At 41.0% G+C, this 18,773-nt stretch overlaps 1 protein-coding gene across 3 annotated transcripts in view; it reads right to left on the bottom strand.

Annotated features, from left to right (window-relative positions):
• STAMBPL1 (STAM binding protein like 1) overlaps positions 1-6,688 on the bottom strand; it is a 52,239-nt gene extending 45,551 nt beyond the window's left edge. Inside the window, exons 1-2 of one of the 3 annotated variants that reach the window (XM_055119624.1) lie at positions 6,313-6,686; positions 3,874-4,070 (exon numbers count right to left, since the gene is read on the bottom strand). The gene's annotated coding sequence lies outside the window, so the exon portion shown is untranslated. Of the gene's footprint in view, positions 1-3,873; positions 4,071-6,312 lie in introns of all 3 variants that reach the window. The other 2 variants (XM_055119625.1, XM_004607495.3) reach the window with 2 other exon arrangements.
• Between the last annotated feature and the right edge of the window lie 12,085 nt (positions 6,689-18,773).

Below are 18,773 nucleotides of genomic sequence, written 5' to 3' on the forward strand. Positions count from 1 at the left end.
ACGTATATAATATAATATACAACATACTATAATACATGTTATATAAATTACAATGTTATATACTATAATATACATAAATATGAAATATATTTTATATCCCACAAATGAATGAAGTCATTCTATATCTGTCCCTTTCCTTCAGACTCATTTTACTCAGCATAATACTTTCCAGATCCATCCATTTATAAGCAAATTTCATGACTTCATTTTTCCTAATGGCTGCATTGGAAACTATACATTTTTTTAATTCTTTATTGCTACAGTAACCTTCCAATTTATAATTTAAAAAACTGGTATTTTATAATTAAACATAATTACATAATTATTTCAACAAACCAAGGAACAGCTAAAATTTACTCTGCCATTATTCCATTTGCATCCCAACTAGAGATATACAATAATTTTCTCTTACTTTATGGAGTACCCTCTCTCTTTTTGCTCATATTTCCTAAATAATACCACTTTATGTCATATTACCACATATGTGTATACAGATCCTCCTGAAGTTTTTTTCTGCAATGGTAGATGATGAACCTGGAACTCTGAGCAGAAGTCTCGACTGACTCTACTTTTCTTATAAAGAGAAATTCCAAACAGCTGCCTGAGACCATAGTGACCAGAAAGCTCAGGTGATGGGACCAGTTCTTGCATCATGTAGATCAAATGGAACCTCAGATACAGTTTGCTAACTGTCTTTGTGGGGCTGATGGGATGCTAGCCTTCATGCCATTAGCATAGGTGCTCCTGGCATACTTATACCAAGTGCTAACTCCTGGTCCTTTAACCAGGCACTTCCGTCGGAGAGCAAGGTGGGGCAAGCAGAAGAGCTGCAGCACTCTCATTTTCAACACTACTACCTTCCTGGACCCCCAAGCCTCCCACCAACATCAGTACTATGGGGGTCAAGGATAAACACAAGTTAGAAAAGTTGGCATTGTAGTCACATTGTCTGGGGTTGATTCCTGGCTCTGACATTTACCAGCTACCGGCCTGAGCAGTTTACCCTAGCCTCTTTATTTTTTATATTTTTGGGTCACACCCAGCGATGCTCAGGGGTTATTCCTGGCTCTGTGTTCAGGAATTGCTCCTGGCGGTGCTCGGGGGACCATATGGGATGCTGGGAATCAAACCTGGGTCGACCGCATTAAAGGCAAATGCCCTACTCACTGTACTATCACTCCAGCCCCTATCCTAGCCTCTTTGTACTTCAAATTTTTCACATCAAGATTGGTACCTATTGCGGAAGATTTTAAATTAATCATGATAATAAATAAGCATAAATATAGCACTTAACTTTGTGCCAATTACTTCATGCATTTTCATTTATATCTATTTAATTATGTAATGCCCTCCCCAAGACCTTAGACTAGAATCAAATTTCCCAATTGAAACACGAAAAAAACTGAGGCCCAGAAAAGTTAGCAACTTGTCCAAGGATACACAATACAACTGGGAAATGGCAAAAAAAGGGATAGTGTTCCCAACCACGCCACATCTGTGTGGCATTTGATAAGCTTGCATACAATATCTGGCATGAAGTACATGTTTAACGACTAATTTTAATAATTACCAATATTTACAAAATTTTCAGTTTACACTAGGTCGTAGCAGGAAAACATGATGGGAATAACCAACTGGACTATCTTCCATGGATGTGGAATGAGTGATTGAAACTGCCCCTCTCCCCAAACAAAAATTCAGGGCTGAATTCCAAATTAAAAACTACTGGGCTAGAGAGAAAATACAGGGGTTAAGGCTTTAGCTTTACATGTGGCCAAATTCAGTTTGATCCTGGCACTGCATATGATATCAAGTGGCACTAGAAAAGATCCCTGAGCATAAGCCAAGAGTAAACCCTGATGGGGCTGGAGCAATAGCACATCAGGTAGAGCATTTGCCTTGCATGCCGCCGACCCAGGTTTGATTCCCAGCATCCCATATGGTCCCCTGAGCACCACCAGGCGTGATTCCTGAGTGCAGAGCCAGGAGTAACCACTGTGCATCGCCAGGTGTGACCGAAAAAGCAAAATAAATAAATAAATAAATAAATAAATAAATAAATAAATAATAAGTCCTGAGCACCACGGGTATGGCCCTACCCCATTCCCCAAATTAAAAACCAGCTTCTGTGCCAGGATGAATGAAAAATTTGATGATGTTTCCCATACCTTTTCTTCCCCCAAAGCCTAAGATTAAGACAGGTTGAATTTTTGTTTGGTTTTGTTCTTATTTTGGGGCCATACAACAGGATTTACTCCTGGCTCTGTGCTCACAGATCTTGTGGTACCAGGATCAAACCCAGGTCAGCTGAGTGCAAGGCAAGCACCTTGTCTTACCCACTAAGCTATTTTTTTTGCCCCAAGACAAATTTAACTCTTAATTAGAAATCTTTATTTAGATTTGCAGATACTACAGTAGAGTCTATCCCAGGACCTCGAAGGGAATTTATTGATTTTTTTCCTGGCCCTCATCCCCCTGCAAACCACCCTTTCTGAAAATAGGCCTCCTTGTTTGTTCCTATCTTTAAAACAATAAAGCATGCCTTATTACTGTGCAAACAAGATGGTTACTTTGAGGACAGACATGACTGCCAGCTCCTGAAAGCCAGTTTGTGGCTAATGAAACTCTTTCTCTACCTGTCACCAAGTCGCTTGATTGATCAGTCCCTCAAACAGCCATGGAACAGAATCTTCAGAACCTTTGCAGTTACATCATGACACTTGTGTCACGAATTTATGATCCCTCCTCCACATAAAACAAAAATCTGATGTCTGACTGCCTACAGTGTTTCCTTCTTCATCATTGTGTCACTGAAATCGATCAAATTGTCATTATCTGACAGTGACTGCCACCTTCACTCCCTCTTTCTACTATTCCAGACCTCACCCAATTGCTAGAGAGCTTTATAAAAAGATGCTTTCTTTACTTAACCTCTTTTGAAGGAACCTACTTTGAACTAACACCTATATCTAATCAAAAATCCCTCCTTTTGGCTTCCAGGCCTTCATAAAGCTTGGAAGGGGCATGCTATTAACTCTCATTTACGTACACCAGTGAGTATTTATTAGACAAACACTTGATAAGAATGACCACACTTCAGAGAATGGTCATGGGGTTTGTGTTACGTAGAAGAGTAATGAACAATTTTTAACTTTAGCTACTTATTTTTGACATAGTGCAAGAGGAAAACTGAAAATGTCCCAGGATCTCATTCTATGCTTCATGAAAAAGCTTGATTGGAGAAGGATATAAAAACTATCAAAGGGAACATCTGCAGTACAGAAATGTAATATATTATTAGTCAGGTAAATTTCAAAAAAGTTTTCACTCTTTCAACTTGAAATTAGATCATAAATCACAAAGTAAACCTCTAGTGATTAGAAATGAAAAATCAAAACTTAAAAACAAAGTGAAAACACTTTAATATTCAAGTCTACAAGATATATCTATTTTAAGAGTACCTTAAAAGGTTAGCTTGAACAAATGAAAACCTATGAATAGAAATTAGTAGTCCTTAATATCAAGGAGCTGCTTTTTAGTAAAGAAAAATTTATAAATGACTATCAGTCTGAATGAACCATCAGTCTCTGAGACACCCCTTCAATGTAAAAACATAACATAGATTTAATCTAAAATGTATAGAGAAAACCAAATGACATGTGCTTTTGAAGACTTAGCAACTTGCCAAACATTTAATTGGCTTTTCCACTTAGAATGAGGAAATGCAGGATTGTGCCAGCAGTTCATGTGATTGGCTTACAAATGCAAATAATTTTTGACAAAAGCCTCATCCAGATGTAGCCATGGTCCAGACTATTCCTGAGTTGAATGAACATTCTGATGTTAGCTCGGGATTTTGGAATGCATACTCACATGTCCAATAGGACAAAGCACATGATCAGAGAGCTGCAACCAGCTCTTCAACAGGTCCAAACAAATGCGATGTTTTTTTGTTTTTGTTTTGTTCTGATGGGATGACTGTTGGCTCAGTTGAAGAAGATGATCTTAGCTGACTGTATCAACTGGGCTTCAATTTGATGAAATGTTTGGTGATTCATTTAAAATTATGGCTAAAAATAATCAATTCAAGAAGAGGTGCTGCAGTTAGTTTGGGAAGATAAAGACAATGTTATTCATTTAATGAATATGTATTGAGAAGATATGATTCACCAGACCCAAGGGACAGAAAGCTGACTCTACTAATGAGTCATTTATCATAATTTCAACTGAACATAAATTTTTAACAGGGTCAAGAAGATATGCTACCATTAGAGAATCACAAATCCTGTGGATGTTAAAATGTTTCTAATTGATACTGCCCCCCCCCAACATGGCATCTAGTCTCCCTCAAACAATATCAACACATTTCCTTTAACATTTCTTCTGCTTCTCAAAATCAAAGCAAGAATTGCTAGGCCTTTCTTTGTAAAATACAACTCCAATCCCTAGAATATAGCTATAAGTCAGTTTGGGAAGAGTCCCTGAAAGGGATCAAGATTCATTTAGTTAAGTACACTGTGCTGAAAATAAATAGAGGTTTTAGTTTTGCAATCTTTTTTTTTTTTTTCAGTCTTTCTCAGGACCTGATCCCAACGTCTTCTCTGCAGAAGACATGTCTAAAACCTAGGTTTGGTGGCATGGCTATAACAGTCCTACCAGAGAACAGTGGGCAGGAAACTTGCCCTGCAGACCTCAATATAAATATAGGATGATAGTTTCTGCCTGATTATTTATGTGCTTACTTGTGTGTGTTTGTGTGTGTGTGTGTGTGTGTGTGTATGATGAAGCTTATGCTCTTTACGAGAAAAACAATTTCTTAAACCAGCTGATAAATTACAGCTTAAGTACATTCAGATGTACATGTCTAAATGACAAACTCTTGGATGTATTTTTGCCAACCAAAAAAAAAAAATCAGCAGTCAGCTTATTTTCCAGTTCGATTTCTATACCATTTCATGCCTTTGAATAAAGGAGCTGGAATGGAGAAAATGATAAGCAAAAGCTCTGGTTCTCAAAGATATTATGTTAAAAATAATAATAGGTCTTTACAATGGAGAGCTACAAATCATCTACAATAAAGTCTAATGGACAGTATGTTATTTTTGCAGGGTAAATTTTTAGAAGTTCGATTTAGCATCCATCACAAAACAAAAAATGAAACAAGGTCTGGAGTGGGGGGGGAATGCCTGCGACTTCATCTCTTCAAAACAATCATAGAAAACTGCCCCCCTCCCCACATGAAACAGGAAATCGAATATTCAGGTGGATTATGTGGGAAACAAATCAGCTCTATTGACGCTAACAGAGCTTTGTGCCGTGAGATCATAAATTCGCACGTTAGTGATACTCATCATAATTTCAGAAACGCTTTAGAAACTAAGACTTTATTTTATTCTCAGTGAGTGGAGAGATGTCTGGGAAGCCTTGTGCTCAAGGGAGCTCGCTTGAGAAGATGTCTGTGTTATACTACCAAACGCTGGTTGCCAGAATGCTGGTTGCCAGAATGTCACTGCTTCTAAGCCACCCAAACATTGAAGATTTTAAGATCTTCCATTCTCCGTACAATTCTCCAGATCAGTCTAAATGGTGATGAGGGGTGTGTGTGTGTGTGTGTGTGTATTTTAGAACCGGTAATTATACACCAATAATTAGGCTCTTGACTCTCAGCTGTGGGGTTGTTGTATAGAGCTAGGGGAAAGATTAAGTTTTCATGACATTCCACTTTGGGGGTTTATTTCATTAAAAGCTTTCAGTGAAGGCTTAAATTATTCAAGGGAAGGAAAATGTTCGAAGAGTGGCTCATAAAGTGCATAAAAGCAAACATCATCCAGAAGGGCGCGCCACATGTTCCACTGGGACCAAAGGTCTGTTCCCTCCCTCCCCCGCCCCCCAATCTTTGTCCCTTCCTTAACCACACCAGCTCCCCCAAAGACAGATACCGACTACTCCAAGTATGCACATGCGTACTCTGAGCCCGGAGCACATGCGCGTAAGTCAGAGCAGAGTCCCGCCCCGCCACCCGGTGCCACAGCTTCCTGCCTTCCGCGTCGAGGTGAAACCAAGCCCTGAGGGATCAGGGGTGCGGGGTGGCGGCGAGCGGGGAGGAAGCGCCGGCGGAGGCGGCGGTCGCAGGATCTGCAGGAAGGAAGTGGGCAGCCAGCCACGCTTCTTTCCGCCGTGCGGTGCGACCCGGGACTGTCCCAGCCGGCAGAAGAGGCGCCCGGCGCGCGCACAGCTACTCGCACCCGCGTGCAGGCACCGATGCGGGTGCGCGCCCGCTTTCCCGCACACACGTGTGCGCGCTCCACTCACCGGCAAGCCCTGAGGTCCGAAGCCCGCGTGGGACGGCGACTGCAGCGGCTGTCCGCGTGCCTACCGTGTGGCCTTGGCATCCGTCTGACCGCTGCAGCCCGGGCCGCGGGGGGCTTTTTTGCTTAGAAGGCACTGCTGCCGGCCGAGATGGCCCGCGCTGATCGGCGCCCACGGGCTGGCCTGGGCAGTGCCTCCTCCCCCTCTCCTCTGCGGACTGACGGTGCTTTGCTAGTTCCACTCGCTCATGCTGCCAGCGTTGCACTCCTCCTCCACCTTCTCCTCCTCCTCCTCTTTCCCGGTCGCGGACAGTGCTCCTTAGAGCTAATCGCGTCCTCGCAAACGCCCGGGCAGACAGACAGATCCCCCAGCCCGCAGCTGCCTTCCCTGCAGCCAGCGCCGCAGGAAAAGAAATTGTCACTGCGATGGTCCCTGCCTCCCCTGCCCCGGCCTTTGGTGCCGCCTCCGCCTCTGCCTCCGCCCCCTCCTCCTCGGGCCGTGGTTTCCCGCATTCTGCAGAAAAGCTCGCAGGTGGAAGGAAGCAGGCCCGGCAGACAGCCCAGAGGAAAGGAGAGATTTTCTCATCTCAAACCCTGAGCGTCCCTTTGCCCCACTATCATCTGTCACCGAGATAGACAGCAGAGGGTGCCTGGTAAAGCCGCAGTGTCTACATGCCACAAAGCAGCTGGATTGGGTGGAGAAACTCCCTGCGAAGTCAGGAGACTAAATTGTTGGTGAAAAATCCAACTTATAACTGGTATTAGGAACTGCACTTGGAGGTTTCGCTGCATGCACCGACCCCCACCATTCTGTTCTCTTTCTACTCAGCATACTCGGGAATGGACAGTCTTATCATATTATCTGTGTACTGTTATACCTATTATGGACAGTGTTTTTAGTATGATCCTGGCTCTGTGCCAGACTGTAAAGGAAATCTAATTTATTTGTTTCTGCAGTCTTTTATAAACAAACTTATTCCCCACCCCCCACTTCCACCCTAGCCCCATCTGAATCACAAGGAACTCATTTGATCACCTAGAAAGTAGTAGATTTCAATTCTGATCTGACTCCAAAGAGTTACTGTTGTTGATACAGCAGAGTTTACCAACTGCGCCTGCTCGTTAAAATGGGCATTTTTCCTGAGCTTGGCTGGAGGTGAGCTGAGAGAAGGGGTTGCAGAGACCTTAGTGGTACATTGGCCTTTCCCGTAGGGAGACAAAACCTGCAGCCCTGGCTCAGCCACAGTCTATGTGATTTCAGGTATTTAGCCTTCAGGGGTGTCACCTCCTCTCCTGGTTTTCAGTTTTAATTTTGCTGTGGTTTCATTTTAATTTATTTCGGGCGCTACAATGTATTTGATCTGAAATGCTAGATGGGTTCTGGCTTTGCAGTGCTTGAACTGCAGGGCACCCACCAGGGCTACACCCAGAAATGCCCAGGGCTATACCCAGTCACAGTGCTGCGACCAAATTATATGTCTATCACTGGCATTCCGGGAGATTAGAGAAGGGGGTGTCATGCAGAGCCCCTAAGAGGATTGAACTCAGGGCCTTATGTGCCCTTTGTGTGTGATCTATTTGAGTCACATCCCCTATCCACTGCTCTGGTTTTCATTTACCTTTAATTTTGATCTGTTTTTAATTTTTTTTTATTTTTGGAGGGAACCGTGCCCAGCAGTGCACCAGAGCCACTCCCTGAGTCTAGTGGTGCTGTATCAGGAAGCATGCCTTGCTTCTTAGGAAGTAGTGTAGCATGTACTCCAGCCCTTGGAGCCATTTTATTGGCCCTATCTAGCTGGTTGAGTGGTTGGTTGATTGGTTGGTTTGGTAGTTGGGTGGGTGGTGGTTGACTGATTGGCTGGTTTTTGGGTGGCTTTCATTGTTGCTCAGGGGGCCATACAATGCTGAGCCATCCAGCTGGGCCTCCCTTATGCAGCCTTGTAGCCTTTCAGTGGTGTCAATTTTTTTCTAATTGAAAATTTCAGTCCCACTTAAAAAATCAGGAAATGGGGCTGGAGCAATAGCACAGCGGGTAGGGCATTTGCCTTGCATGCGGCCGACCCAGGTTTGATTCCCAACATACCAGATGGTCCCCTGAGCATCCCCAGGGGTAATTCCTGAGTGCAGAGCCAGGAGTAATCCCTGTGCTTTGCCAGGTGTGACCCAAAAAAGCAAAATTAATTAATTATTTAAAAATTTAAAAATTAAAAAAATAAAAATAAGGAAACTTCACAAAAATTCAGACATGTAAACTATCTCCTAAAACATTGGAAGGCCTAGTCTTCACTGACTCATGGTGGGTTCTAGGAGTCCTTTGCCAGAACCAGGTAGTAGGCATTCCCCTTCAGCTGCTGCTCTTCAGCTTTCTACAGTTCCCACAGTTCCTATATATCTAGTCCCACTGACATTTGAGAATATGGTAGACTGTTGATTTGGCAGTTCTGGGTTGTTATTATGACCTACTAAACTATCTAATATGCAGTGAGATTTAAGTTTAACCAGGTTCCTAAAAGGAGTTATTAAACAGAGAAGTTGATTTCATAAAAGCCAAATGCTTGCTATCTCAGTGCCCAAAGAAGTAGGTCATCACCTTGACCTAAATTCAGTCAATCAGATGCGCCCACTAGGTGTTTGAATTTAAAGTCTGTGGTTCAAACATGAAGGAATATCTTAGAAATAACTCCATTATCTGTGAAGTGGCTTTGTGCCCATAGACAGGAGTGCCAGAAGTAAAAGGTAGGAGGAGTGTCCAAGGTCATTGTCAGGATGTCCTAAGTGCTAAGTGGGTTGTTTGGGTGGTGTGACCTGTTCTGATTTTAACTACCAAGCTCCTGTGGAGGAGGGTGCTTTATGCTACCTTTGGTTTGCTACCTGATGGCCTCCTAAGATAGTCAATCCCCTTCTGATCAAGTTAATCAAAAGTGATTACAGTGAACTTTGGAACTTTGGAGCGATCCAAAAGTCCAGTTGAATTCAGATTCCATTGAAGTAATGAATAGTGGGCACAAGTTTATTTATACAATTTGTCCTCTTAGAGAACTTTAAAATGTTCTATAAATTCACTTACATTAAAAACATTCAATTCAATACTATTCCCAAAATGCATTTCTAAGATAGATTTTTGTTTCGTCCTTATTAGCAGGGATTGCTTAAAATAAACATATTCCTCAATACTCTGATGAGGCAATGAAAGGAACCTGCTCATCTGGTGGTGTAATTTTGATACATTGCAGGGAAAGGAATTTGTAGCTATATTACCCCAAGCTGCTAAATATACACGTGCCTTTCCCCCAAAGCAGTGCCACTTTAAAAAAATATTTTAATGTATGAAAATATAAAATGTACTCATTAACAGATTTCTCTGTTAAATTATTTATCACCAACTTTAGGCATTAAAACTTTGTTTATAATAAATGTTTAGTAATACTGAAGTTAAGATACAGTGTTAAGTAAACTCTGTATCTTAACTACTTTTAACTACTTTAATACAATTTAATAAAATTAAATTGTATTAAAGTAGTTAAAAGTAGAGTTTTTGCCAAAATAAAATTAAATTGTATTAAAGTAGTTAAAAGTAGTTAATCAAGTAGTTAAAAAATTTGAGAAGAATTTATTAGTATTGCCCCCAAATGATCAGTTATGGACAATACTAACTGCTTTTTTAATGCTTTACTATAATTTTAATTTTTCCATAATGGGAATGCTTTTCTTTAGGAAAAAGAAATATTTAACTATCAACAGAATTGGTAGCCAGAATACTGTGAGGTTGACTGTATGATAGTGCTTCACTTATAATAGGAACATAATATATATTTGGGGAAGTAACAAAAATAAGAGTAAAAAGGAGAGGAGAGGAAGTAAGGGTTGTCACACTATTTTATACAAAGAAGAGTGATGGATTGAGGTTGTGACTGCCCTATTCTTTGATTAACTGATGATGTACACAGAGACAGACATTATACTCAAAATTACTTTATTAAGTAATATTACATTTGAATATTTCTCAGCTTTGACAAATGGCAAATCATTAATACGTTACTCACTTGGTGAGTAACACTAAACCAACATTCACATATTTTTCCTGTCCCACAACATCAGAGATAGATCTGTGAAGCTGGAAGAGCCACACAGTGTTGGTATTCAAAACGAAGAGGGCCCTTCTTCCCCCTGATTGGCCATTGAAGGATAGGCCTCTCTAAGGTGTTCAGAAGAAAAGCAACAAATAGTCTCAAGATGTGTCACATGTAGGTTATTTTGAGCTGAGGTCAACGAAGGCATTATAAGTCCAGGAATAACTTTTACCTCAACTGCCTTGAAAAATGAAAATTAGTGGTATTACTCAAAAGTAGAGTTTTTGCCAAAAATTATCTTCTCAGAGAAATTGATTTACGTGGCGGAGGAAATGTCTGATTACAGAGCAGATGGTCTTTGTCATGAGTCACTTTCTCTTTATCATGTGAATTTCCCTTCTCTCTCTTTGAAGCTTCAGTCCCCCCTCTAATTACTTAGATCAGAGGGCATACTTCCACCACCACCCCCTACTTTTAAATCAACATTGAATATAGATTTTCTACATTTCCATTGCTATTTTTTTCCCTATACATCAGTCTAATACTAATATTAAGTTGATTAATCAACTGGCCTGAGATGAGCACAAAGACATAGGGGAAGTTTTTCTCTCCTCCCCACCACCATCACTACTGCTACTCTCTTTTGGAATATCCAAAAGTAAAAGAGTTTGGATAGTCTCCAATCCTACTTTATTTGTATCTTAACTGAATTGTATTTATTGAACTTGCTAGCACAAAGGGAAAGCACTGGGCCAGGGACGTGACTCAAAGTATGGGAGCTCAAGCTTTGCATGCAGGAGCCCTGTTTTTTTTAATCCCTGGCATCTCATGGTCACCTAACACAGTTGTAAGTGACCCCAAATCTCTGAGCACTATGCTGGGGAAAGCTCCTGAGCACCACAAAGTGTAATTCCAAAACAAGCAAACCAAATAGAAAAGAAAATATTCATAGTTGAACTTTCATTAATCAGGAGACAAAAGTCACCTTCATGTACCCCTGTAATTGGTGCTTGTGTATGAAGTAGCTGATCTTTGCTAAAATCAGATTTGAGTTCTTATTCTTTGGAATTCCTTACAGTTAAAGTCTCTAAAGAAAGACAAGACTAAAATACTCAACTTATCCTATTGAAAATAATATTCATCTTGGGGCAGAAAGGTAGTATAGCATATGAGGCATTTGCCTTGAATTTGCCCCCAACCCCCACCAGGAGTGATTCATGCTTACAGAACCAGAAGTAAGCCCTAAACATCACTGGGTGTCCCCCCACTCCCCCACAAAATACATATATATGTATATGTATATATATATACACACATCTCAGAGATTATGTATTTAAGCAGCATGACTCAGAAAAAAAAACTAGTTTTTTTTTAAATTCAGGATTTTCAATTAATGACTGATAAACAATGGGCCAGGGATCCTTAAATTTCTTATTTAGACAGTGTTCAAGCTTAAAACTCTTCTCATAAAAACACAAATATGTTATTTGACTTTTATTTCATCTGTTTTTAGTTTTAGTTTTAGTTTTTTTTTACCCAGAACACATGTATGTCATCACAGCAAGAGTGCAGATAGAGGTCTAAGAATTCAATCATCTTCTACTAAGTCTGTCATGAAAGAGTTCAAAACTACCCCCCAAATTCAAATTTTATCACAAATATTTAGGGGTTTTTTGAAGGAGGGAGCAAGGGGACCATCTAACATGGTGCTCATAGGGCCTAGGGCCACTCCCAGCAATAGTTGGCCAGGTTGGCCTTGGTGCTTTGTCCAAGATGTGGTGCTTCTTGGCCACGTGGTGTCAGGTATTACCCCAGTGGTGCTCTCCAACCTCTACAGCGCCACACCTGGTGGTGCCCATGTTCTATCAGGTGCCCATGTGCTATCTGGGATGAAGCCTGGGTCAGCTAAATGTAAAACATGTACCTTAACCCCTCTACTGGCTCTCTGGCATTTTTCATTCCTTGTTCATTTGGGGGGCACACTTAGTGGTGTTCTGGGCTTACTCCTGAATCCTGAATCTGTCCTTAAGGATCAGTCCTGGTGGGGCTTGTGAAATCATGTAAGGTGGCTGTATGCAAGGCAAGTGTTTACCTACTGTACTGTTTTTCTAGCCCCTGGCTTTGGTTTGTTAAATTATTTAAATAAAAGATAATGTTTGTCATGAGATAAGTTTATTTTTTCATCAATTAATAAAATACTTTTAAATTGCTATTTTATTTTCAAATATAGTAAAAAAAGTCATTGGATATAGGCCCCATTAACAAATGTTTAATAAATTTATTTTAAACATTCATGACTCTTAACAGTGTAAAGAGATCCTGAGACAATAAAACAAGTTTGCAGGGGGCTGGAGAGATAGCACAGCGGGTAGGGCGTTTGCCTTGCACGCGGCCGACCCGGGTTCAAATCCCAGCATCCCATATGGTCCCCTGAGCACGGCCAGGGGTAATTCCTGAGTGCAGAGCCAGGAGTAACCCCTGTGCATCGCCAGGTGTGACCCAAAAAGCAAAAAAAAAAAAAAAAAAAAAACCAAGTTTGCAAACTGTTGGTCTATACTATCAAGGAGTTGCTGAACCTGAACAGCATATTTATCACTTCAAGACTTATTTATAGCCCGGCTATGGCAGCTAGCTGATGCCAACACACGCAGGTAGAAACTGCTTCAAAATTGGAAAGTGCAGATATGTTTGACGTTTTCTAGCCACGAAATCAATTTTGGTGTTCTCTTGTTTGCTACTTTAGACACAGAAAAATTTTTAAGCACTATGTTCCCATATATGGTCTACTCAGAGAGAGTTCAAAATTCCTGGAAACTTGTTCTTTCCTACTGATGTCTGTGGACCCCAGGTGTAGCTTATGTGAGGTGGGGAGGAGAGAGAGATAGTCACTTTCTCCCATTCCACCTCTGCCACCCCAGGACCAGGTGGGAGGACTAGGACTGATAAAGTCTGTGATAGGCCTTAACCAGGGTTTCCATGTTTTTTTGTTTTTTAAAACTTTTATTAGAGAATCACTGTGATGTACAGTTACAAACTTATGAACTTTTGTGTTTGCATCCAGGTTCTTATCTCACCTTGCAGAAAAGAATTTCAGTTGTAGACAAACAGTTAAGTAAAATAGATTTTATTTGGGGTTTTTTGAAGGGGAGGTGGGAGAGAAAGTGGAGAAAGTGGAGAGCAATGTGCTCAAGAGAAAGCACGGGATTCTCCAAAAGCAGAGATAGCCCCTGCACACATCCCAGCATTAGATATGGGATTTTTTGTTGTTGTTGTTGTTGTTCTCAAATTTTATTTTATCTTTTTTTAAAAATTATTTTTTAATGAATCACTGTGAAATACAGTTACAAAGTTTTCATATTTGATCCACCACCAAACCCCCGCATACCCCCCTCCCACTCCCCCTCTGCCTGTGTGGCAGACATTTTTCACTTTACTCTTTCCTTACTTTGATTACATTCAGTTTTCAACAGGAATCTCACTATTATTATTTGGAGGTTTTCCTCCAACAGTCAGATATACTGGATGGCATCAATAGATTGTATGTTTTCATTTTTCAGAATAGGTTTGGAGATGTCCCAGTCCCACATACCGGAGCCGTGTTAGTTTTTGCTCAGTGTCACTAGGGCTCCATCTGGAGAAGGTGTACCGGCTGTACCTCCTCCGTCTGGCTCCCTGGTGTTGCTGGCCCCGTCTGGGGTCGGAGCATTCTCCGGCCTGCGTGGCTTACCGGAACCCCTGGATTCTTCTCTGTTGAATGGGATTTTTTTATACGTTTTTTTTTCCAACCTGCCCCCATGTAGGGCTTCTACCTAGGTAAAAGTCCATTGCTAGGGAGATTGCCAAGGGGGATAGAGTTGGAAGTGATCTGATGGTCTTTGGAATTCCTTTCTTGACCTTTTGTTCTTTCCAGAGCTTCTCTGGGAGAGCAAAGTGGGGTCCAGCCTTCTCTGGGTCCATTGCTGGTGCCAGGTGAAAGTCTTATCAGGCCTTAGCTCCTGCTTTCTGCAAAGTTGGCTTTTTGCAACTTCTGAGCTATTTATATTGTTGTTATTTTTTATAATGTAGGAGCACTGCTATTTGTTCAGCCATTGATTAAGCTGATTGAATAGGGCATGAGCTCCACATTACTTTTTTTTAATTCAGAATGTTAATTTTGGGCTGGAGAGATAGCACAGCGGTAGGGCATTCACCTTTCACATGGCCGACCTGTGTTCGATTCCTCCGCCCCTCTCGGAGAGCCTGGCAAGCTACCGAGAGTATTGTGCCCACACAGCAGAGTCTGGCAAGCTACCTGTGGCATATTGGATATGCCAAAAACAGTAACTACAAGTCCTACAATGAGAGACATTACTGGTGCCCACTCGAACAAATTGATGAGCAATGGGATGACAGTGACAGTGACAGAATGTTAATTTTATTTTATTATTTTATTATTATTATTTTTCTCCCTTTTTATTGATTCACTGTGAGATACAGTTACAAAGCTTTCATGTTTGAGCTTTGGTCATACAATTATCAAGCAACCATTCCTTCACCAGTGCACATTTTCCACCACCCAAATCCCCAGTATCACGCCCCCTTCCTCTCCCCCTCCCCTTCCAATCTTTCTCCTGCCTGTGTGGCAGACAATTTTCCCCATATTCTCTCTCTATTTTGGTTACATTAGATATTTCAACACCAGTCCCACCACCACTCAAACCTATATTATTTATATCAATGGAAATTCATTGTCATTGCCTTGGGGGTGAGGGGGGTGATTTGGGAGGGGAGCTTTCCTATCTACCTGCCTGCCTACATCACTACCATTCACAGTCTGTTCTGGACTCCTCTCAGCCTTATTTCCCACTTTGAATAAGGGAAAGCTGGCTCTAGTGTTGTTGTTTTTGCAGGAGAGGCCACACCCAGCCTTGCTCAGGGCTTATTCCTGGCTCTGCTCAAGATCACTCTTAGAGGGACTCTGGGAACCGACCTCAGGTGAGCTAAGTGCAAGGCAAGCTTCCTACCTCTCGTACAGTTCTCTGGCTTCACTTAAAGCAGTTTTAAAACTAATAAATAAGAAAAAATTTCGAAAACTATAGTATGCTTCCCAGATAGAAGACTTTTTACTGTCAATAAACACTTCAGTATGCAGGCAGACTTTAATGAAAATGTAAATAATCTCTTCCGCGGACATTATTTGATCCCTGCGATTTAGGAAGGTCAACATTTGGAAACAAATACTAATGGTGTTGAGGTAAAAGATTACTTTTAGGAACATTTTAAGGAGGATTTTTGCTTATGGACTTAGGTATAAAGAATATGTGTAGTAGAGTGAAGTGCAAAAGTGAGGTGGTGTAACCACCTCTGACCCTCCCTGTCAAAGCATTTCCTCTAACACTAGCATCTCCCCTAGCGCTGCTTCAAAGAAACAGAAATTCTTGCACTGTAGAGGTGACTCTTCCTTAATGACCATTCAGTAGGTTTGAAAGCTTCCTTTAAAAACCAAAGCAAGTGTAAAACACACATGGTGTCATTCTATTGACAATTCACATTTAAATTTAAATTTTCTTGGGTCAGCAGAAAATGAATCTATGTTTAGCTCGTTTTCAAAAATGTGCCCATTATGGTTTTTACAGTAGAAAATGTATTATTTTAAAATACAACTCTTCATTTTATCTTTGAATCATAAATCCACACTTAGAACCTCATTTAACTGTAATGACCCTCTCCAATAGCAAAAGGAGCAAATCTGTAAATATATATTTAGGCACATCCTGCTGAGCTAAATGCTTAGGCTCATGCCAAAGATAACACGATGCTATAATACAATCCCATAGACTTCTGACTTTCTCAGAAACATATTTCTGAGAGTTCTGGAGCTGGGAAATTCATAAGCAGGAATAATTTATTTACTGTTAATATTTCTTTTCCTAGATTGAAACTGCCCTTCTCCCTGTGTCTTTTTTTTTCTCTTTTTGGGTCACACCTGGCGATGCATGGCTCATGCACTCAGGAATTACTCCTGGCAGTGCTCAGGGGGACCATATGGGATGCTGGGGTTTGAACCCGGGTTGGCTGCGTGCAAGGCAAATGCCCTACCCTCTGTGCTATTGCTCCAGCCCCTTCTCCCTGTGTCTTTACTGGTAAGAAAAAGAAAGAGACCTCTTCCTCTTACAACGCCACCAATCCTAAAGGAGTAAAAACCCACACTCTTTAACCCTAATTAACCTGAAAGTCCTGCCTGTAAAAAATGATCTTTTTCCGAGGTTAGTGCATGATCATATGAAGTGGGAGAATCAAATTCAATCCTTACAACAATTTATTCATCATTTGAAAGTACATGAAACTATACAGTTGCATAAGAATCAGGTTTATACCCTGCTGGGGAGATATTATGATTACAATGGTACTTTCCCAGAAAGTAGTTTCCCCAGGACAAGGCTTATCCATTGCCTTCAGGAGGTATTAAATCCTGATATTTCCCCCAAATGTAGGGAACTGACTGCATAATATTTGGAGCTAGGTGGGGGAGGTAAAAGGAGGAGGGAGAGGAGGATAGGGAAGGGGAGGAGGAAAAGAAGGGGAAGACTGGAGGAGAAGAAAGAGAAGAAAAATGAAAAGGAGGAGGAGGGGAGGAGAAAAAGGAAAGAAGGAAGGAAGGAAGGAAGGAAGGAAGGAAGGAAGGAAGGAAGGAAGGAAGGAAGGAAGGAAGGAAGGAAGGAAGGAAGGAAGGAAGGAAGGAAGGAAGGAAGGAAGGAAGGAAGGAAGGAAGGGGAAGGAAGACAGGCAGGCCAATGGAAGCTGGAGAAAACCCCTTTGGTCATCCTTGTCTGGGCTCTGAATGCTGGAAATCGACACACTAAGTGTTGTAGAGCAGATCTCAGAGTTTGCATTCATGACCCCTTTTCTCCCAATAAAGTGCAGCCAGAAGCATTTAGGTTTCATTACATGGATGATTTTGTTGCACAGAGGCCTTTTACTGTCGCCAAGCTCTTTACAATCCCTCACAATCACTTACTCCACAGTTTAAGAAGATAATTTTATTATTTTTTTAAAATAGCTGTTTATTCTTCTTGGTGATGATGATGGATTTGGACCATACCTGATGATGCTCATGCTCTTTTCCTGGCTCTGTGCTCAATGTGTGATCCTGGCTGGTATTCAAGGGAACTATACAGTGTTGGGGATTGAACCAGAATCACAGCTGAATTGAGTGTAAATTAGTGCCACCTTTGTGGAAGACAATATGAATTTGTCTTAAAAAATAAAAATGGAAAAACCATACTATTCAGTGACACCACTCCTAGACGTTTATAAAGACATGTAAATACTATTTCAAAAACAGGTATTTACTCCTACATTCACAGTTACCTTTTCTACAATAGTCAAAACATAGAATCAACCTCAATACCTTTGACAAATTGCTAGATAAAGGTACTCTGGTATTTATTCAGCAATAAAGAAAAGATGAAACCTTTCCCTTTTGCTACAATATATATGGAATAGATAGGTATTACGTTAAACAAAATAAGTTAGAAGGATAAAGACAAATACTGGATGATCACACTCATATGTGCTATGTATCACTGTATAACTTTATTACTGTCATCCCATTGCTCATTGATTTGTTGAGTGGGAACCAGTAAAATCTCCATTGTAAGACTTGTTGTTACTGTTTTTGGCATACCGAATATGCCACAGGTAGCTTGCCAGGTTCTGCAGTTCGGGTGAGATACTCTCTGTAGCTTGCAGGGCTCTCCGAGAGGGGCGAAGGAATCAAACCTGGGTCGGCCGCATGCAAGGCAAATGCCCTACCTGCTGTGCTACCGCTCCAGCCCATGTAAAGAAACAAAACAAGAACTAGAGAAGATTATACAGGTGTTAAGTCTCTTTCCCTGTATGCTGCCAATCCTTGTTCAATACACAACACTTTTTGGTCCCCTAAGCACTGCCAGAAACAACCCTCGAGCACTGCTGGAAGTGGCCTGAGGCTCTTCCCCACCAACTAAAAGAAAATATTTTTAAAATACATAAAACAAGGGAGTAAAAAAATGCACAATAGAAACTTGTGCTTAATAAAAAAAAAAAAGAAACTTGTGCTTAAACTCTGAGGACAAAAGTGAGGCTCCAAGGGGCTGTACAGGTGAAGGAAAAATGAAGGGAAATATGATACCCATAAGAGTGTTGTGGACAATAGTGGAGGAATATTGACACTTTGGTGATGGGCCTGGTGTGGTGACATTGTACCCCTAATCATATTAACATTTTTCCTTGTAAACCAGTCACCCCAGTTTAAAGAGCAATGCACAACAAGTATTCTAAGTTTTAAAAGATGTGTTGGAAGATTACTCTTCTACTAAAAAATGATGAAATTTCATAGTTAGGACAAAATGGATGAGTCCTTACGAGTATTATG

The sequence above is a fragment of the Sorex araneus genome, chromosome 11 (genome assembly GCF_027595985.1).
Source record: "Sorex araneus isolate mSorAra2 chromosome 11, mSorAra2.pri, whole genome shotgun sequence".
Classification (NCBI taxonomy): domain Eukaryota; kingdom Metazoa; phylum Chordata; class Mammalia; order Eulipotyphla; family Soricidae; genus Sorex; species Sorex araneus.